This window comes from Mustela nivalis (genome assembly GCF_964662115.1).
Source record: "Mustela nivalis genome assembly, chromosome: 5".
NCBI lineage: Eukaryota > Metazoa > Chordata > Mammalia > Carnivora > Mustelidae > Mustela > Mustela nivalis.
In genome coordinates this window covers 13625696-13648260 of record NC_139024.1, presented here as the reverse complement: position 1 = coordinate 13648260, position 22565 = coordinate 13625696, and the positions used below count along the sequence as shown (strand labels likewise).

At 41.8% G+C, this 22565-nt stretch overlaps 1 protein-coding gene across 2 annotated transcripts in view; it reads right to left on the bottom strand.

The window, feature by feature from the left end:
• RGS17 (regulator of G protein signaling 17) overlaps positions 1-22055 on the bottom strand; it is an 86885-nt gene extending 64830 nt beyond the window's left edge. The window contains exon 1 of one of the 2 annotated variants that reach the window (XM_082730027.1): positions 21882-22055. The gene's annotated coding sequence lies outside the window, so the exon portion shown is untranslated. The remainder of the gene's footprint in view (positions 1-21881) is intronic. The other variant, XM_082730028.1, reaches the window with a different exon arrangement.
• Between the last annotated feature and the right edge of the window lie 510 nt (positions 22056-22565).

Below are 22565 nucleotides of genomic sequence, written 5' to 3'. Positions count from 1 at the left end.
TTAGTCTAAGAAACACAGCGGCGGAATGTAATAGGTGTATCCTGGGGTCAGACTTTGTCCAAGGCCCATCAAGCAGATAATGAAAAGTGGTAGGAATCAGATGATATTTGAGTTTTCTTAAAATTATCAGGGGATCGTTCATTGGCTTTTGCAGGCCTATCTAACTCCTACAGCTGTAAAATAATCCAACAGGCAGCGGTGGTCATTCAGGGTTCCCTTAGGCCCCGTGAGCATGGGAAGGATCCTAATCACAGTTGCCAACTGAGGGCTGCCCTATGTAGACGGATCCAAAAATGTTTATGTGTCTGAGTATTGCTTCCTTTCAAATGCTAATAAGGGCTAAGCCCAAAACATTTTGGTGCCCTCCTCAACTAAAGGAACAGTGCAATGCAAACATTAGGCTTTCTACTTTCATTGTGCATGGGTCTTGCTTTATGCATGCTATCTTAAAATAATTATTTTTGGCTGTGGCCCTGATACTCCGCGGCTGGCACTTGGTAGAATCTCAGCCATAATTGTCAAATGAATAAAATGAACTGTGCAATGAGCTCTCTCTCTGCAAATCATTATGGAAGTATATATCCATCTCAGAATGGTTATAGTCCAGTGAGCAAAGAGCATGGCTAATGAGTGTCGAATTTCTTGCAGTCACACACATAGTCCTGGCCAGTTACTGTTCTCCAATTCTGTTAACTAAAAACCAGGGCACTATACGACAAACCACAAAACATACAAGAGGATACAAAATTTGAGTAATGGCCTACTGTCGATTTTAACAATGCATTAGTAGTTTCAGTGTAACAGAAGAGGGTTTTAGGACTAATGGGCTGAAATATGCCATTTCTTTATGATGATCTCATTAGTAGTAATCACATTTTTATTTCCTTTGTGTTTATATTTTATTTAAAATAGGCCATAAAATATTACCACCCACTGACCAGGGCATGGCAGAAGAGTTCTATTTCCATGCCTTACAGAAGGCATGGTGGAGAAGGGCTGCTCTGGCTGGTGGTTTCTGCCACAGCCAATTGGCTCCTCCAGGCCAGCAGAATCACATGTCTTCTCAAGTGCGGCTACTACCCTCTTCTCCTAGCAACCGTATTATGTTAAAGTACGGTGGCTGAGGTTGCCAGGATATTCTTCTATTCTTGTTCTCCATGACCAAACCAAAGGGAGGAGAAAATGTAAACCAAACTCGAGGTGAAGATATAGGGAGAGGGGCCCAGAAAAACAAAGAGCCCTCTTCTTATTACCAGGAACTAGGCTGAGCAAAGTGCCTTCTGGTTCGTAAGTTAGATAAATATATGTTTTGGTTTTTTTGGGGTAAAATCAGAAAAAAAAAACAAAACACATTTTCAAGAGACCTGCAAAATAATGGCTATTAAACATGATAAGGTAAGATTCACTTCTTTGTCATTATTCACTGAAAGCCAATTTTTCCCAATAAGGGAAGAGAGATAAATATTTTACAATTGTCAGAGTGACCTGAGAGAGTCTAAACTATAATTACCATCCTGTTTAACATTTAAGTTTTGAAGCAGATGCCACATTTCACTGAACCTAAGACATCACTGATTGTAAAGTAAAAGTACAAACTGAGTTCTGAAAATGTTAAAATATGAAAAAAAAAACCCACCTGTATATAGAATTGTTGAAACATGGTATATTGCTTGTTTTGGTATTTTAATCAATTCTGAGATAAAATATCTTTTTTCAAGGAAAGGAGGTAAAGTTTCTCAGAATCACATAGCTAATAAGCGGTGGAGACAGACATCAAATTCACATCTGTTTGACTATTCATTATGCCATGTTTTCTCTCTGGTTCCTCGCACAGATAATAAATAAAAATAGTTACCAACCAGCATGTTTGCTTGTTGAAGTATTTGTCATACTAACTCACTAGGTAATTCACTAGGTATCCTTAGCCCTGTTTTATCAATGAGAAAAACCAGACCCAGAAAGATGGAATGACTCGTTCAAGGTCACAGAATTAGTAAGTGGCAGAGCCAAGAGTGAAACCTAAGATAAATGACTCTTAAGCCAGAACATGTTTGACTAAGGTCAGACATTAACCAACGACCGGACCTGAAATTAGTTCATGGACATAAAGATTATTCAAAGAGAAATATCCAAGAAGAGTTGTTGCCTACGTCAGATGGATGTATTGATCTATTCAGCAAATATCTATTGAATGGCTACTTTGAGCTAGGCTCTGTTTTAGGACCTGGAATACAGAAATGAATAAAAGACATAAAAATGACATAGGACTTCTAGGTGCTACAAAGAGAAGCAAGGTGGAGGGTAGTAAGGTTGGGGGAGCCTGCAATTTTAAACAGTGGTCAAGGAAGGAGTCCCAGAAAAGGTGACATCCGAACAAAGAGAAAGGAGATAAGGGAGTGAGCCACGTGGATATCTGTGGGAAGACCATTCCAGGCAGGAGGAACAAAGGGTTTGAGTTAGGCATGTTCTGGCCCACTGCACGAACAGCTAAGAGGCTGTGTGGCTGGGGCAGAGTAGCAAGGGGAGAGTGGAGGTGATGACTTCCGAAGGGTATGGAGGAGAGAAGGTGGAGTGGAGGTTGTGGGCATACTGTAGGGCATTTTAAGGACTTGGGGTTCTACTCAGAGCAAATGATTAACCTTAGGCAGAAGAGCCTCAAGAAATTTGAAATCTGGTCAACCTCAGTGAATCTGTCTGAGGTATTCGACTCCATCAGTCCAACTCAATCTCAGGTTACTTGGCAAGCAGAGGGCACTCTGTCTCTACCTTATGTTATAAAGCACTGCCTATTCCAGAGAATGCTGACAGGCAAGATTTCAGCTGTATGGATAGCTAATAAATAGATATTTATTAGACACCTATTATCTATGCTGGGCATTTAAAAAAAAAAGTTCTCCTCACCTCCGCCACCCCAACCCCAACACAAATCAGTCCCCACTTTTGATCAGCTTATCACTTAGCGGTGGGTTCACAAAAGTCTGTACTGAGTGTTCACTTGTGAAAGAGCAAGCATGGAATTAGGCTAGGAGTAGCGAGAGACGGTTTTATTGAAAGTAATATGGAAGGTGAGGTTTTCTAAGTGGATAAAGGCAGGTTAAAACCTTTCATCCAGAGGCAACGGCATGAGGAAAAACAAGGCGGCTTATACCAGCATGGCTTATTTTCTTAAGGATTCATTCATTCATCCATCCATCCGTCTACCCATTCATTCATTCAGTGTGACTGGGGCATAAGGTACCTGAAAAGTAACAGCAACTGGAGAAAATTAAGTAGGGAGGAATCACGGAGAGGGCCCTGCAGAGCATTTGGATTTCATCTGTAGGTGATGGGGAGGTATGGCACGTTTTCTGAGTGTAAAGTAGCAACAGACGTCACATGTTGGTCATGCTGGCACCAGTGGGCCGAACAGGTGTCCTGTTCTTAAGTTATCACATGGGCAGGAGACTACTGCAGTGGTTCGGGCAAGATGATGATGGTGACTGGGGAGAACAGAAATGGAGAAATGGGACAGAGGTAAGAAGTACTTGAGAGGTAAATTAAAGCCTAGGTTAGGGATCGATTAGTTAGGAGCCAGATGTGAGTGAGAGGAAGCTCAAGGTCAACTCCTGGTGTTCCAGCATGAGTGACTGCATAGATGCCCACCTCTCATAAGAACGTGGGAAGGAGAAGGGTTTGCGCATGGAGAAGACAAGAATGCAAGTGTCATTGTGCGATGCAGGCAGTTTCAGTGGAGGGACAGGTCTCTCTGAGGCGGCCAAACAAGAATTCATGAAGGTCTTAGGACTTTTGCTTAGACCTTAAAAGATGGTCAGGATTTAGAAAAGTGAAGGCAAACATGTATAGCATTCCAGACAGAAAAAAGTCTGAGCAAAGGCTTGGAAGCAGCAGCAGAGAAACCATTTTCTGCAGGTCAGGAAGATTGGTCTTTGCAGGTAAGAAGAGTGGTAGAAGAAAACGGAGGAAGAGGCTGGTCCTCAACTGACATGGAGTCTGCTTTCAGAATCTTCCTTCTCGGGGAGAGGATTCACTGCTGAGTGAGGCATCGTGGTCCACTGTGGATCAGCAATCCTAAATGATGAATGGAAGCCACCAGAAATGTCCTGGTGAGACTGATGGTGATGCTGAGTATCACAATTCTTTGTCCTGCTAAGATTCCCGAGCTCACTGGACCTCTTTGCAGCTAGAGTGAGAACTTGACCCTCCTGAATCCGTCAAGATTAAACAGACATTTCGGCAGTTCAGTAAGCCTAGCCCCAGGTGCCATGTTTTTCCCCAATACCTAATATAATAGTTATGTCTGAAGTGTCAAAAACACATGTAACACTTCACTTGAGCTGATCTCATCTCTCCATGAAGCCTTTAATTGATCTTGAAAGTTAAACTAAATAAATTCCATGATGAATTTTTCATGCTATTTGTATACAACAATTACATAATAAGCCTCTTAAAGTCTATACTATCTTTTCAATCAATACGCATGGGGATAATCAAATTTTAATTCCACCTGAGCAACACATCACTTGAAAAAAAAAAAACACGTTAAAGTCCCAGCTGTAAAAATATCACTTGCTCTGTTTAGCCTTAAATTACTGCAAGTGGTAGCAGAATACTCGTAATGTGTTCTTAAGTCCATTATTGAAACACAAATAAAGTAGCAACCAAGGCATAGCTACCCTTACTTATTTTTCCAGGAACACATTCAGATGTCTCTCCTTCATTTCCCCTTGGCAACAATCCAATCCCTAACAGCTCTTGATAGCTCGTCATGTCTTGCTTCAGTGCCATCCTTGAAAACAAAGCCATCCTGTGATTCTGTATGTGCCATTACGAACTGAGACAAATCACAGGTAAAAGGGGCACTCGGATTGCCCCAAACCAGCTCTTCCAGGACATATTGCTTCTCCTGTAATATAATTGGAAACTCAAGTACATGAGTACATGTCAGTTACAAGGCAATTCGCTAATCACCTGTCCAAAGGGGTGGGGGGAGTGGGGAGCACCATATCCTTCCTTGTAACTTTTAAGCTGCCTCTGCTTCTTCTCTTTTATAGCTTTATTCATTTTTATTCATTTCACTCCCATGCTGGCTCTGCACATTACACAACTTCCATACATAATTGTTCCAGAGCTGAGACACAATAAAACCACATTCCTATCTTACTGTCTAAATACGCATTTCAGGAACTTATTCCTTTCGGTTTTCTACCTCTGTTAAATGTGATCTGTATTTTCTGATATACCTCGGAATTCTTCTACTTCAGTTAATTATGCTCTAAATTCTCTGAAATGTACCTCAGAGCACAGAACACTATTAAGCAAGTTTGGCAGCCAAATGCAAGAAACAGCTAAGGGATGAAGATAAAACAGGAAGCTCCTTCCTGGGAAAATCCTGGAGGGAAGTCAGATTTGTAGCCTAAGAAAAATGAGCTCACTTCTCCCCCTTGTGTCCAAAACTTTATATTTCTTTGAATGAAAGAAGGTAGGGGAATGCAGTCTCCTTCCTCTGACCTCGCGTTCCAGTATTTTCTGACTTGCAATTAATACATTAGTAGTAGTTCAACATATTGGTTTGAAATGAACGGATACAGGTCATGCCAATTTTTAAAATAATTAAGGTCTAGAGGAGCCTGGGGGGGCTCAGTCAATAAGTCTCTGCCTTTGGCTCAGGCCATGATCCCAGGGTCCTGCTCAATGGGGAGCCAGCTTCTCCCCCTTCCACTTCCCTTATGTACCCTCTTGGATTCCCTATCTCGCTACCTTTCTCTCTCTCTCTGTCAAATAAATAAAGAATTCTAAAAAAAGAATTAAGGTCTAGAAAATTCCCATTACATTCCAATCTGATACAGCTACCATGTCTTTGGTACATGCCTACTCAGCATCACTTACTTGCCCACCTATTATAGGAGTGAAAGAACATATATATAAAGAGTATACATTTTTTTTATAGCCCTGCTTTATAAGGATTCCAAGCGCTTTACAAATGATTCCCTCTAGAAATCTACTAAAAAAAATCAAAGATCTAGCAGTATAGCTCAAGGAGGCAGGCATTTTTGTGCATTTTGTTCTCTAATAAATCTGAATCTCTCAGAACAGTGCCTGGAACATAGTAAATGCTCAATAAGTACTTTTTAAAAATTTATTTATTTATTTGACAAAGAGAGACACATGGAGAGAGGGAACACAAGCAGGGGGAGTGGGAGAGGGAGAAGCAAGCTTCCCACTGAGCCAGGAGCCTGATGCGGGGCTCATCCCAGGACCCTGCATATTTGTTAAAAGAGAAACTTTACTGCATGAGTGATGCAGAGAAATTCTGTCTCTCGATCAATCACAATCCATTTTACTTACAACTTTTCCCCCAAATCACTTATTCTTCATTCTCAGATTATTCCTATAAAAGCCAAATGCAGTGCAGTGTTAGAAACAACAAAATATCACAGATTATGAATATAACTTCTGCTTTGTAGCTTGCAAGATTTGCAGTTAAACACTGATTTCTTCCTTTCATTGTTATTATCTGAGCTTCAGTTTCCTGTTTATTCCCCTATGTTTGAATGACAGGTCACCGTTCTGTCTTCAAATAGAAGAATGAACACGTATGAAAATCGTCCTTGCTTCACTTTGCATTCAAAAGACTGCCTTCCCAGTGAGTCTGTGAGGTGACTGCTTTTCTTTTTAACACTAATTTCCATTTTTTAAACTTGTATTCAGTTGACTCTATGGTAATTTACTTATGCTCATTAAACACAGGCAACATTAGGTCGGACATCCCTATGTGGAATGATTTAACAAATTATAATTAGGAAAGTCTGTTTACTTTGTTTTAACAACCAAACACTTCATCAAAAAATTGACTAAGTAATACAGTTAATATTATGATTAAAGCTTCTCATTCAGCATGCAAGGAAAACTAGAATGAGAATTTATTCTGTCTTCTAAGCTGCAAATGCGTCTTGTCATTTTGGAGGCCTCCAGTAAAGCCATTAGGGAAAACCCAATTTGTAATAGTTGTCCCAGGAATCTTTCTTCTGGCTATGAGTTAAAATATTAGTGATGAGGAGAGGAGGGGAAAAAGAACCCATTATTTCCGTGGACTCAGATGGTTTCAAGGTGCCTTTTGAGTTTATTATGCTCCATGGTTCTAAATCCCTTGCCTGCCCACAACCTTGGGGAAATTCCACTCCCTTGGAACTGCTCACTTTACCCCGGAGTCCAGAGGCAAAGCTCAAAATAGGGCTAAATAATCAAAATTTCTTCCAAGTACCAGGACTGACCTTGAATGAATGAATGAGTAATATTAGATATTTGTTTTTATTTTGATACAGAAACATTTAAAAATTTTCAAGAATGAATAAAATGAGTTCTCCGGATAAATCTATGGCATTTTCCCCAAAACTTCTCCATTGATAAATTTTGCTTCTCACTGCCAAAAAATTTTGTCCTCTCTACACCCAAAATAAATGTTTAAAAAAGGTCCTCCTCGACTCTACTCCCCACCGGAGGCTGCTGTTACCCTTCTCCAATCAAGTCCTCTCCTTAGTTCTTTCAAAAAGTTCGTCTCTGCTGCTGGGTTCCCATTCTGGGTCCAGTCTCTCAACGGCTTCCCAGTCCTTCACTACTAAGGGTCTTCCCTCATCTGGTACCTCTGCTTTTCTCTTTGTATGTCAGTGACTTGATTTACATTTTAGGCAATTTTGATGCATTCCTTTTTTTTTTTTTTTAAAGATTATTTATTTATTTGACACATCACAAGTAGGCAGGCAGAGAGAGAGGGGGAAGCAGGCTCCCTGCTGAGCAGAGAGCCCCATGCGGGGCTGGATCCCAGGACCCTGAGATCATGACCTGAGCGGAAGGCAGAGGTTTAACCCAATGAGCCACCCTGGCGCCCCAGTTTTGATGCATTCTTTTCTGCCACACACACCATGCACTCCTTACCCACATGTGCTCACACACACATTAAACTCTGTAGGGGTTTTATTGTTCGCTGTCAGGATGGATCCTAAAAGAAAATGTACCTCATAGCTAATCAGTCTTACAAAGAGTCCTGCTAAATTATTTATGCTTAAACAGCATAAGATACTTTTGAAAGATACTCTTCAAAATGTAAATGGGTGATATTAAATAATCTTAATGAAGGAGAGAGAAAGGGAATTTGCCACCATGTAGGGTCCTTTGTGCTTTTCCTAGACTCTGCCCCTTAGAAACATGATCAACGACTATTCATGAACTTCCCATTCCTATTAGTGCCAAGGCTCCTTGTGAGTAGAAAGGAAAATGTAGCGAGCATCTGTGCTCTTCTTTTAAACCTCCGGGTCCTTAAAATTCCCAGTACAACTATGTCATTATTACAATCCGTATTCTCTTCTCAGCTACCGCTTTAGGGAGAACTTACCGTTCCAGCACTACCTCCGTTTAGCGACGGCATCGAGGCGAGCTGAGCTGTTCCCCATCCACAAAGCACCCATCCCTTCCACGCACTGCACACCTATTCTGCCCTTGGCATTGCTCCTTGTGCTAGTGTACATTCTGCCCTACGGGACGAAGGAGACTGATCAGAATTTAAGAGAGCAGTAAACGCTATGAATTTGACAAAGCAGATTGCTGTTAGGAACAACACGAGGCAGAGAGTCCAGAAAGGGTCTCTTGGAAGAAGTGACATTTGAACTGAAATCTGAACGATGAGAAGGATCAGGGGGGAGTTTCTTAGGCAGAGGAAGTAGCAAATGCAGAGAGCAGGGAGGCTGTAAGGCGCTTAGAGCCTTTCCTCCCTCATGTTCCTGTTCCCTGAACTACTCTGCTTTCTCCCTTCTCGGATGACCTCTTCTTTAATGCGGTCCTAAATGCTGATTTTTCAGACTCAGGAGTCTTCTGATGCCCAGCTAGTCTTTCACAGACTTAATGCCACATACTTGACCTTCAAGGGTTTAAAAAAGAAACAGCAATTCAAATCAAATCTGCATCTTCAAGCGGAAACATCGTTGATCTCATTGTCTAATATGTCACTTTTCCTTCCTTAAGAATCAATGTGGGGCGCCTGGGTGACTCAGTTGGTTAAGCAACTGCCTTCGGCTCAGGTCATGATCCCAGGGTCCTGGGATTGAGCCCTGCATCTGGGCTCCGTGCTCAGCGGGGAGCCTGCTTCTTCCTCTGCCTGCTGATCCCCCCTGCTGTGCTTTCCTGCTTTCTCTCTCTCTCTCTTTCTTTGTCAAGTAAATAAATAAAATCTTAAAAAAAAAAAAAAAAGAGTCAATGGGATATACTCTTCATGGAATTTAGCGCCAGGAGATAAAACTTCTGGAAAACTGTTTTCTTTCATTAAGCAATGAGTTATAGGTAACCTGTCCTGCAACCCTTTCATTTTGGCTGCTGGAACCCCAGAGGTAGAACCTAGTGCTCCCGTTACAATAGCCTGTCCATGTTTTATGGGATGTCTACCTTCTCCCACATTTATTTCTCTTTGCGGCCCCTTATCTCTATTTTGTTTCGCTTTCGTTGCCCTGTGTGAAAGTGCTTTTATTTAAGCCGCCTCAGACCTTTTGGAAATAGATGATGGATAAATCATTAATCACAAGTGCCTTCCGCACAGTCACAAACAACTTCCTCCATGCAAAGTCCCACGTGCTGCCTCGGTCCCAGTCTTACCCTCTCGGCCCCATGACATAACTCAGCTGCTCCTCCTTCATAAACCTGTCTCCCTTTTCCACACCTTTGGGAAAACTACCATAAATACAAATCAAGTTGGTTAAAAGCAACTCCACTTCCCTGGTTTCATGGCCAACTACAGTGTCTTTGCTCTCCCTTTCACAGGTTATTTTTTTCATCCTGACCATCTTACGTGTGAGTGTGCAAGTGTGCACGCGTGTGTGTTTCAGTTTCCTTCTTTCCCCTCTGGCCCGTTCAATGCATGCAGACCTTAGGATTCTACTCCCAGCTCTCACCGCTCTCTACACTGCTGTTCTTGGTGATCACCTACTACGGTCACTTTTAAGTAAAGGATATTTGAACTGTACTTCCAGCCCCGGCGTCTCTCCCGAGTTCACGTTCCAAATCCCCTGGAACATTTGAACCTGAGTCAGAATGAAGTCCTGCAGTTCTCTGACCTGCCCAATCCTTAAATCTCCTCTGTATAACATCTTTGCCAAGTGCGTATCCACCACGCATTCAATAGCAAACTGCCTTTCAAAGCAGCCCATCTAAGTAGCCGGTTTTGACTGTTAAAAAAGTTATTTCCAATAGGATGGCAAAATCCATCTCTATGACACCTGCCTCCCGGTTCTAATGTTATTTTTTCCCCAAGATTTTATTTATTTATCTGACAGACAGAGACCACAAGCAGGCAGAGAGGCAGGCAGAGAGAGAGAGGAGGAAGCAGGCTCCCTGCTGAGCAGACAGCCGGATGCAGGGCTTGATCCCAGGACCCTGGGATCATGACCTGAGCCAAAGGCAGAGGCTTTAACCCACTGAGCTACCTAGGTGCCCCTCTAATGCTATTTTTTTAAAAAAAGGCTTTATTTATTTGAGCACAGGAGGGGGGCAGAGGGACAGAATCTCAAGCAGACGCCTCTCTGAGCAGGGAGCCCAAAGCAGGCCTCAATCTCAGCTCCTGAGATCACGACCTGAGCTGAAATCAAGTCAGACGCTTAATCAACTGTGCCACCCGGGCGCCCCCAATGCTGTTCTTAAGAGTAACATTAAGAGCTAAGATGCACTGAATGCCAACGTGTGCCAGGGCCTCTTCACAAATTATCTCTTTACAAGTCTGCCAGGTGGTTATATTATTCCCCTTCTATCACTGGGGCAATTTTTAATTGATCTAATTATTCACATGACTCGTCTCCAAACGGTGAAATACACGTATTCTCTAAGAGGAACCACTCTATCCCAGGTTCAGAAAGGACAAAGTCCTCCAATCACTTCTTCCATGAACTACTGGATTCTGTTTGCACGTGTATTGCAAACCTTCAACCACCTTGTTCGGGAGGAAAGAAATTCAAAATAACAACAGTCCAGCTGTGGTTTGAATATGCAGAACAGATCTGTCCCCAGCTTCACTCTAGACACCGTGTGCCTCTGTGGACACAGCCCAAGGGCGGACCTGTTGCTTCCGACGCCATCAGCAAGGTTTTTAACTCTGATGTGAACATGAGATTATTTCTGGAAGTAAACTCAGCTTACATCCTCCCCAGCTTCTTCAACATGTTGTTTTCACATCTCGGTGGGGTCTGAATTACCCAGACACAGGCTCAGACCCTCCAGCTCGGCTCTGAGGTGCCTTTCCCATCTTCTACATCTCACTGGTGACCAAGTCCTTAGGCTCGGAGTTGAACGTGGTCCCACAATGTCATTGCCCGCAACCGTGGGTTGAGCCCCTTCTCCGTTTCCCAGTCGGGGCTCCGCTTCTCTCACCTGGACAGCTAAAATCCTGTTCCTGCTTCCCTCCAGTTGCCCACCGTGGACAGGCCTGATGAAAACAGGTCCTACGGCTGCACTCGCTCCTTGCATGGTGCTACGGGCGCTCTGTGCCTGGCTGGCTCCTCACCCTGATCTCAACGCCCACCAGAGCCTGCCTCCTTTCCGGCCTTACCATCTTGTGACTCCCTGCATGTACTATACGCTTCTGGAAAACTGTGCCACAAAGCATTTTTCGAATGCTCCTGGTTCTGCACCTTTATTTACATTGTCTTTGAGCCGAGAAGGCCTTTGTTTGCCTGTTTGCCTGTCAAAAATCTACCTTTCAATAACTTGAGAAAAATGTCACAACCTCTATGAGACTTTTGCCGGATCGTGGGTTTGGCCATCAAAAATTAATTAAAAGTGCCTGAGTTTTCACAGCACTTTGTGTCCCTCCTAGAACAGAAGAGCGATAGCAAGTTACATACGTATTTCTTTCTTCAGCGGGTCTCTAGGCCCTTACGTCTTAGCTTTGGCTTATTTAATTTTACTATCCCCAGCTAGAGTAGGGCTCTAATTAGTTGCATTAATTACAAGTAAGGAGCCAGGAAACAAAAAAGGTGAAACTGATGACAAGCTAAACCTGAAGAAAACTTGGCAATCTAATGTAAATACTTGGAAAATCAGAAAGTATTTATAGATGCACCAAAAGATCACTCTCTCTGTTATTTCTCTCTCTCTCTTATTTCTGCCTGCCTCTGATTTCATGTTTTGGGTTGTGGGCTCTACCTCCAGCACATGAACTCTTTCTTCTTCCCTGAAATCCACCAGGCTAGAACTCCCAGGGCTATGGGTCAGAGGTCAGCACACCAAATGCCAAAGCTGATTCTGGTTGTAACCAGCAGCATCACTGAGTAACTCTGTTCAGAGATCCTACTAAGCCATAAATGCACAGTTTCTTAAAAACAAGCTCAATGACAATGAGCACATAATCTTCTCCAAGCACACTTGTCACTCCCCACACCCCAACCAAAATCTTAATAAACAGTTTCACCACTAAGCCACTGCACTGCCCACTGCTCAATAAACAAATCTTAGCATATGCATTTATTCATTGCTGGTATTTTAAGTCAAAATGCAAAGGTCTCAAAAAAAAGTAAAGGTCTCTTTATATCATGAAAATAACAGTGATTTTATGTAAGATGGACTTTGGAGTAGTTATATTTAAAAAGAAAAATTTGGAGCAGATTTTTAATAGATGTGAGTAAATTTTGGTATTACCTATAAGTATTTTTAACTATTCAACTTAACTTATGTCAGGTCAAGAAAAGTGCTTCCCATTTTTTGCTTCCTGGAATTAACATTTCTTTAATGAAATTCTACATCATAAAACACCACTTGCATTACTCAGATGTTCAGTCAATGAAATTACGGAATTAATGAAAAAAAATCACCTTCTTAAGATTAGGTCACATGAATTCATGAAATTGGAATTGGTTACATAATATAGCAGAATTATATAATAATGTATTGAATGATATTATACTTGAAGATATAATGAGTTTTTAGCTAATGGTCTTGTTTGCTGACCCCATCTTCCTTTTACTTACTTTCCTTCCTATCTCATTGGTTCTTCTTCTTGTACGCTAATGCATGCATCTTTTCCTCCCAAACACTCGGCTACGATTACACAGGGGCAGGTCTGTTTCTCACTATCAACCAATGAACAAAAAGGGGAAATGCACCCATACTCTCAGGCACTGGCCCATAAAATTACCTGTTCAAAATATTAAACTTTGAAGACAATACCAGTGAATAAGGATTCTCTATCTTTTGGTTTTTAGCATTAAACATGATACATAAATATATCCTTCCACTAAATATTATATAATATTATATATCTATATATATTATGTATCTATATATATTATATAATTCCACCCATATTATATAAATATGGGTGGTTCATGAAGCACAGGCATTATCTTACTATAGATAATTTAGTCGAAAATACTTCTTCAACAGCAAAAACTGAAGACTGGACATGAGCAAACTAGGGAAATACGGACTCTGAGAGCTTGAATCAAAATGGCCAATATTATTTACTCGTGAACTAACAGAGATATGAAAATCAAGTCCGTTTATTCCTGACTACCAGAAGAGAATAAAACAGCTGGGTTGTTTTGTTTTGTTTTCTTTTCCTGATAGGTTTAATATTTGAGGTCTCGATATGTTTTAATTTTCAGGCAAAAATTACGTAACTACTCTAAAAATTATATAAAATAACAAACACCTATTTTCTGTAAAATGTTAAAGATACAAAAAGAATTGCTACTCCTTCCTTTTCAATTTATCTATTTAGAAATAATACTTATATTACCAATCATACTAATAATAATACAAAGAGATAAAAGGTCAAACGTCAAGTTTCACCCACACAGTAGGTGAAGACTGCAATTCACAATGGAATATTTAATACTCTAATTTAGAGTTTTTAATACTCCAATTACAGCATTCAGTTAGTCATAAGTAAGTTATCTAGGTCACTATATTGCTTTATAGTACGTCTATGCCTTAGTGCCCCCATAAAAGATACTGCTTTCTCCGTTGTTTTCATGTAAGTCTTGATCGTACTAAACTCACAGGGCATAGGAAAATGCTGAATGGTCTGGTAGTGCTGAGTAGAAATAAACTGAGAAAAAAATAAGTTCAAATCTCAGATTATCACCTATGGTTACTTATTAACAGCCCAGTTAAAGGCTTAATGACAAGCAAGTTAAATTTAGTGGCTGACATGAGGGTGTAGCTCACCTTCAAGTTACTTCATTCAAAATGTCAATATCTTTCATTACTACATATAGGTGAATTAACTATCCATTCGCATTTTTCTAGGGAGGATTTGAAGTCTTTACCCCGATTTTATAAATGGTCTCAAATCTTCCTAGATCAGGATACATCTAGAATAGCCTAATGATTTCAACAAGTAGGTACTCAAGATGGTTTTCTTTCTCCAAAATCAAATAATTTTATTTTTTTAAATCTGAAAAGGGCATTCTGGATTTCTGGTCAATATACTACATTACAAAAAAGTACTATCAAAGAAGGAAGTATGATAGAATCAGGATGACATTTTATATTTTTGTGACACAGGAAATGTGAATCCTAAGGAAAGTGGGAGCTATCCCTGTCTCGGATTCCCTTTGCTCACTCCTCCCCCAACACTTTAATGTACCTTAAATTACATTGTAATGATCATCCAGGATGATTTTTAAGTGAGGGGTGGGGGAAAGGGCACAGTACAGATGTGTAGAGGCATTTTCTTTACTTTAAGGAGAGACATGGGAGCTGGGATGGATTCCCAAAGAACAGTAAGCCTCCAGTCTTTTGTTGTCGGCCTGTGGAGGTGGGTGGTGAAGTCATCTGCCAGGGGGAGCCCCTTCCTGCTTTCCCTTCCCCTTATCTGAGTCTCGGCTTGGCTGCTCTCATTTGGGGGAGTGAAGTCTACACTTTGAGGTCAATCTGCCGAAGACTGCTAAATCCGAAAGAGATCCTTACTCATGACATTCCCCTGGTATTTATAAACAGATGATCAGTGCTCACTAGATGGAAACAAAACAATACACTGAAGAATTTAAATGTGAAGTCCTTGCACAAAGGGGCCATGTTGACTTAATTCTTGCATTCAAAAATCTTATCAGAGAGTCTGACAAGCAGTAGGTGCTCAGGAGTGTTTATGAGTGAATAGATATTTGGTTCACTGGTGGGTTCCACAAACTGGTCAGGAAAGGATACGATAGCAAACACACAGAAAATAACTTCAACATTAATAAAGACCACTATTGAAGACAAATACTGGCAAGAAATTAAAATCCCTTCAAGCACCTACCATCTACATAATGTTTCTTGGATTAATTTAAATTATTTGACCCTAATAAAGTGTCTAACACTTGCATAGTGACTGTCAGTATTTGAAGCATTTTTGGAGACATAATTTCATTTAATCCTTGTATATTTTTGAGGTATACACTATCAAGTCTTCAGTTCTATAGATGATGATACCAAGTCTCAACACGGTTAAGGCTAAATCTCTGGTTATTTGAATCCCAAATCTGGGCTCATTCTATGGAATTACATTCCTGGCTTTAAAAATGTGTCTTTCTTTCTTCCTTTTTTTTTTAGGTGGAGGCCTTTTAGGCTAAGAAGCAAAGTACATGATTTCCGATGCTACCGTACAATTATCTTTTCCCACAGAGCCAAAATATTTATTTTGTGAAAAATTATGTAGAAATATCCACAATCCACAGAGAAATGTCTCATCACCCATTTTTCTCAGCTACCCAAGATTTCCATTTACTTACTTGCTCAAAACAATAGTTAATGATTTCTTTACATATTTTGTCATGAAAAAGTGGAAAATCTGAATTTTACTTTTCCACAATATTTATTTAATTAAGTTCTCCAGATACTTCAGCCTTATATATCAGATGTAAATTGATGGTCCAACTTTCCTTTTATTTTAACATATTTTTAAAAGGATTTATTGATTTATTTTTTTTTGTCCTCCTAAAAAAGCGCCTTTCTCTCAAGGGTGATTTTCCACATGCTTTTTTTTTCACATTTTCTAATTAAATCACACAGATTGCCACTTTTTACATAGTGGACTTTCAAATATTTGTTGATTTTGATTAGCTGAAGCCTGAATAAGTAGAAGAGGTGAGAGAAATAGGGTAGAGACATGGGTTTGTCTTCCCAGAACCAAAACTGACTCAGAAAATCGCTAGATAGCCTTTCATAATACACTAAAACGAGCCCCTGCCTTTCACTGAGACTAGAAGTAAATAGAGATGGTGTTGTCAACTTTAACAAAGAATTTCCACTGGATTTAACTCACTATACCATTGGGAAGACCTGAGATAATTGAAGAAATGAAATAAACACTTACCTGCTCATTTCATTTATGTCATAATTTCCCTTGGGTTGTGTCTGTTTTATTGTAATGTCATAGCTCTTGAATTATAACCTTTGTATTTCAATAGACAATCAGCAGTACATGAAAAGCCTGTGACCTAATACAAGGAAGTAAATATTTGCTTTGCGAACCACATTCATTGTCTATAATAAAATTATATTTTTGACACAGATTTAAAACAATCTCAAACACAAAGTTTATGAAATTCAAAGAGCTTTTAGATATTTATTACTTAAGCCAGAATTTCAAGTATGAAACATTTATATAAAGAAAAAGCCCACATATCTAGTAAAGAGTAGAGCAAGAATTCAAGTCCGATTCTCTTTGAAACAAGATTTCCTGTTCCACTACAACTTACTGCTTTTCCTATTGGGGCCTCCTGTTCATTATAAATTCCAAATTCACTGATGCTGAATTACTGAGGTTTTACTATATTGGATAAATCAGAACCAGCAGTCATATAACAATTTACCCTTTCTGGGTAGTTTCTTATCTAAGAGACTGCAGAATTTTTTTCAGCTAAGTATTCAAACTTTTGAAACCAAATTTGTCAAAAGTTATAGAATTTAAAAAGTTAAAGCCAGGCGCTTATAAGAATGCTGAATCCCATGAAACACTATAGATACAGAATTCATTAAGAGATTAGATTTTTACCATTTAATTTTACATCCAGCTGAAAATTTCAGATAAGACACAATTCCAATCTGATACGGTTTTATAATTCAACTTCACTGATTGCATTCGGATGAGAAACTGCAATGAATGCCCTGCAGGTCCTCCAGCTACTCCTATATTTCCTTTTAAATCTCAGGAAAACCCAAAGATTCTCCTACAGCACTGGCAATGACAGAAATCATCCATGAAAACCCAGGAACTGATCATATAGAAAGGTGTAACGTATGTGTGCACAGTGTCAAAAGAAAAAAACAGCAGACCCTAACTATTAAGTGACCCTGGGCTTCTGGAAGGAACTGGACACTTTGGAAAGCCCAGGTAGAGTAGGAGGTGGCACTATGTTCTGGACAGCACAGCAGCCCTAATCCTGTGGCTGATCCATCTCCAGACTTTGCTGTTTGCTTCTCTCCAGCTGAGTTGGAGTCTGGTTGAGCCACAAGGATCTCTGAAGTCTCTGCCACATGTCCTCTCTGTCACTAAGCATTTCCTTTCTTTGTTTGCTCCTGCCATTTTTAAAAATTCACGTTAGCCCTTAAATAAATAAGAAAAATACACCAGAATACCAATAGAAAAAAATAGGCAAAAGACTTGAACAATCCTTCCTTAAAGAGGAAAAGGAAAAAAAAAATGTACATGTCAAAAAAGTTATTACCATTTTTAGTAACAAAAGAAATAAAAGTTTGAAAAATACCATTTTCGTCTATCAAATTAGCGAAGATTTTTCAAAAGATGATCTTATGTTGGTGAGAACCAGGGGTTCTGGCCAAGCATCAAGCCTACACACTCACACACACACACACACACACACACACACATGCTAAACAGATATACAGACAAAAGCCAGGCATAAGAATGTACATCAGTTACAATAGTAAAATATGGGGAATAACATAAAAATCTAAAAATAAAACAATGGCTACGTAAATTAAGACATCCATACATTGAATTATTTTCCAATCACTAATTGTATTAAACCTACCAAAACTGGCATTAAATATCAGTTTTAATTTTGGGGGACACACCAAGAAAGTAATGCTATTTTTTTAAAAAGCAAGTATGAAATTCTACAATATAATTCTAATTCTTTAAAAAATAGTATGCGTTATGTGTAATGATAAACTACCCTGTAACTTCAATAGCAATTCCTTAGGCATTGAGATAATTCTAAGTTCTTAGCCTAGGCCAAGCACATGTTCAGCACCTTATATACACTGCCTTACAGTTATGCTTATAAACATCTTAGGAGGTGGGTCTTTATCCTTGTGGAAGAAACCGAGACACAGAACAGGTAAGTAAATTGACCACGCGGAGAAAGCTCTTTCATGGAAAAGCGAGGACATAAGCTAAGGTCAGCTTGACCTAAAGTTTCTATTTATCATATCCATGTCTGCCCATGCAATTTAAAATTTTCCATTTCATATATTTTTATGGGCTCTAGAGGTTCTAAAATAAACATTTAGTACCTTTATAATTTGTAAACAAATCAAGAATATAAATGTTATATTAAAGTAAGCATATTCACAAAGTGATGATTCTAAAAATTGCTTTCTTCAATGATGTTGGACCATGAACAGAATCTTTATGATCTCACACTAGTGTACTTAGCAATGAGCACGAGCACTCCTTTTAATAAATGTCATCCCAAAGGCTTTCATGAGCCACGTCAATTCTGCAACATTTATTCATTTAGGAAATACTTATTTAGCTGCCTTTTGCCAGCTATTGTACTAGGTGTTGGCACAACAGCAGGAGAACCAGTCTAAAATACTTTCTTTGGATATTAGGAAAGTCTTTGGGGGTTAAGTGGAGAGGGAAGATGAGACTGTCAGACTAACACTGAAAGTCCTGGCTACATACATCTAAGGAATTTTTTTTTTAAATTTCCGTAAAAACTTATAATATTTCTGAGGATCCAGGACACCCCCCTGTAAGTGTCATACAATTTGAAGCCTCTACAAAGCATTCATATTTTACTCTAATTATACTAGTCAGATGAACTCAAATGCTTTTACACATCATATAGTATTACACTCAGCACAGGCTGTATGTTTGCTTTCCTGGGTGGTACAATATTTTTATTGTTAAGTAAGCAGAACTGGACTATCAGAACAAGGATTCTTAACAGAAATGCAGTTGGATGGAATTCCATTCTTCTTGGCTCCATACCTCTTTGTCTGTGCCCACCTTCCACTTTTCCAGAAAACCTCATGTCTTTCAGCAAATGTCTTCTAACGTGAAGGCTATTGTCTTCACAGCTATAGATTAACAGGTAAATGCTTTCTTACTTTTTAACTTACGAGTCAACCAAAATTTTTATCAATTTAGACCTAGATCATTTACTTTTACTTGGCTGTTTTAATAAGATCAAATAAGTGAGAATACATATATTATAAATAAGTATACATTTTTCCTTGTCTACAAAGTCCCAGACCCTAGTGATAGAAAAATGTTAAGAATATTATTATTAAGAAAAATTATAAGAAGTCCATATGAATGACAATGACTTAGACTTTCAATATTGAGTTCAAATAAATTTGGATCTTGCAGGGAGATCCCTAAAAGCAATGGGTTACCTATTTGAGAAGGAAAAGCTGAGATGCCTTAGAATTGAACATGGACAGCAAATTAACTCTCCTTGTTAATTCACTTCCAGGGGAACTAACCACCAAGGAATCACTGAGAAACCAGAGCCAAAAAGATCTAAGTATGTACAACAGATACCTTAAGTTGTTTGTAAACTAGGTGGTTTTCTTTATCTTTCAGACTACAAATCTAGGAGGAAGGATGAGTGCCCTTAGTTCTGGGATCAGACGTCACTGCCACAGAGATTCATCTTATTTAATAAATGATACCATTCAATCTTTTCATAGTAATGAACACTTGTTTTGTCATCTTCAAAAATCCTATACTACCCTCCCATGGTTTCTCTAAATAGTTTTTTAAGATTATAAAAATACTCAGTAAATCTACTCTCCTATGAGTGTGCTAATTACTGTTTTAGTTCATGCTAACAGAAGAAATGGCTTAATAACAGTAACTGAACTGGAGGAGGTCAAACTGCTCATTCATTTAAAGTAATGAGTACAAATCACCTTTGCACTTAATATTAAGGCTATAGTGTACATTTCACGGGTACCTGCTATTATTGCTACAAAAGGCTTTAGAAACAAATACAATTTAAAGTGTTTCAGTTTTCAAAATTATTTAATATACATAATGTCTAGGAGATAGACGACTAGCAGGAAAACTTTATTTTCCACTACAACAATAAGAACTGTTTCTTGTATCTCCAATTAAATGATTTCAGAAGGATTCATTACTCCGAAAACCAGTATGTATGAACGCCAGAAATTCAGATGACATCCAGGCTCAGAAATGTTTATTCGAAATGGGAACCAAACTGTAAGATTTCTCTCTATTATTGACGATAGCCTTCCCATGGTGGAAATTGGAAATAATCTCCCTGTGACATAATCTAACAAGGAAGAAAGAAAGAAAGAAACTATGGGAAGCCTGCAAAGTTCTCTGGACAAACCTTCCGGAGACTCTTTTAAAGAAGGAGGCATTTATCGAAGGGTCAGGGAGGTTAGGAAAACTATGCCAGGAGCCAGGGTCCGTCTTCCCCGGAGCGACCGAGATTGTCCCAGGTGAGCAGCGTCCCCGGCTCGGGATGGAGGCTGAGCACGCAGGGCGGGTCCCCGAACGGCGGGCATCCTTTGGGCCAGGCGACCCCCTCTGCGTCTCCAGAAGCCCCGCGACACCCGAGGCTGGCGCGGGCTGCCCGGGACGCGCTGCCCACAGCCTCCCGCTCGCGAGGAGCATCTCCCCGGCCGCGGCTTCCGAGGCCGGCTCGGTCCCTCCGCCATCCTCCAGTCCTCCGACATTTTTCACGGAGACAGGGAGGTAGGGAGAAGGGGAAACGGCCGAACGTCTGCAGGCAGACTCTGCCGCAGCACGAGAAGAGGAGGAAGGAGGCTAGCGAAGAGGCGGCGATTCAACCGATTCCAGCGACAATCAGCAGAATCCTCGGCACCCCCGGCCGGGGAGGCTCGGATACACCCACCCGGGCAGCGGCTCGGGGGCTTGGTGGGCGTTCCTCCTGCTGGTGCCCCCGAGGCTGTGAATCTACCCGAAACCCAGCACCCGAGAACTCCCTTTCCTACGACTAGCGGGAGGGGAGGAACAAAAGAGACCCGCACGCCCTACATCCACACACACACCCGCACACGCACGCTCGCACACTCGGCTCACCGACGCTCTAGGTGTGCATTTCGGCAACCCCTGTGGCTTACACCTTCCCCACCTGCTCAGTGCATTCACCTGAAGGTAAAGAAAGAAAAAAAAAAAAAAAAAAAAAAAAACCACCACCCCGAGGGGATCGGTCGACGGGGCACCGTGAATTTCACATTCGGTTTCCTAACAAACCACCACGAAAACCCCGCAGGACCTCGCGCCCCCGCGGGGTCCCCCGCCGCCCCCCGGCCCTCTCTGCGGGTTCCGCGAAGGCGCCCAGCTCGCCGCCGCGGACCCGACCGAGGGCTCCCCGGGCGGGCAGGACACTCGCCCAGCCCCTCCGCGGCAGCTGGAGGGCGGCGAGCGGACCGCGCGGTGGCAGCAACGCGGGATTCAACTTCCCAAACCTGCGGCGCGGACCCCGCTCCCTCCCGCCGGCGCGGAGACCCCCCGCGCCCGCAGCCGCCCTCGCTCGGGCTCCGGCAGTGGCACTCTCCGCCCCCTCTTTCCTTCACCTCCCCCAGCCGCCACCTTTTCAAAATTCAGGCATCGGTGCAAAGCAGACATTTTGGTGTCATTTACTTAGCACCGCTCGGTTTCAGAGGCAGCATCTTACCCAGTCGCCTGGAGGTGTGGGCAGCGCACCGAGGGGTCCGGGGGCGCGAGGCTCGGCTGCTCGGTCCTCTAGCGGAGCGGGTCTGCTGCCATCCGCCCAACTTCAGCACCCAGCGGGCGAGGAGAGAGCGAGAGAGGCGAGGATGGAGGGGAGAGGGGAAGGGGAGGAGGGAGGGTGGGCGGGGAGCGAGCGGGAGCCGCTCGGCAGCGCGCATGCGCCCCGCGGCGGGCGCAGCCCCTCGCCCGGCTCGGCCCGAGGTGCCGCGGCTGCCCCCGGCGCGCGGCCGCGTGAGTCACGGCCCCGCCCCTCCCGGCGGCCGGGCCCCCGCGCGCCCGCCTCGGCTCGGCGCCCACGGAGCGGGGGGCTCGGCGGAGCGCCGCGGGAGCCGCGGGGACCCGGGAGCCTTCCCCGATCGGAGCGGCTCTGGCTCCCGGGCGCCTTCAACTTCCCGTCCGCCCGCAGTCCGCGCGGTTTCTCGTGCTCCGGCGGAGGCGGTTGGAAACCCGGGGCTCGTCTTAAGAGAGGGAGGAGCTGCAGAAGCGGGGTCCCCGGGGAAGCCGTCCCTGCGGGGGGCTTCGGGACACTGTGGACTCGAGCAAGTTTTGCTCCCCGAAGGACTCGACCGTAGGAGGAGTTCTTAACTTTATTGACGTCCTCTCCCAGAAATCTGACCCTTTACCCTAA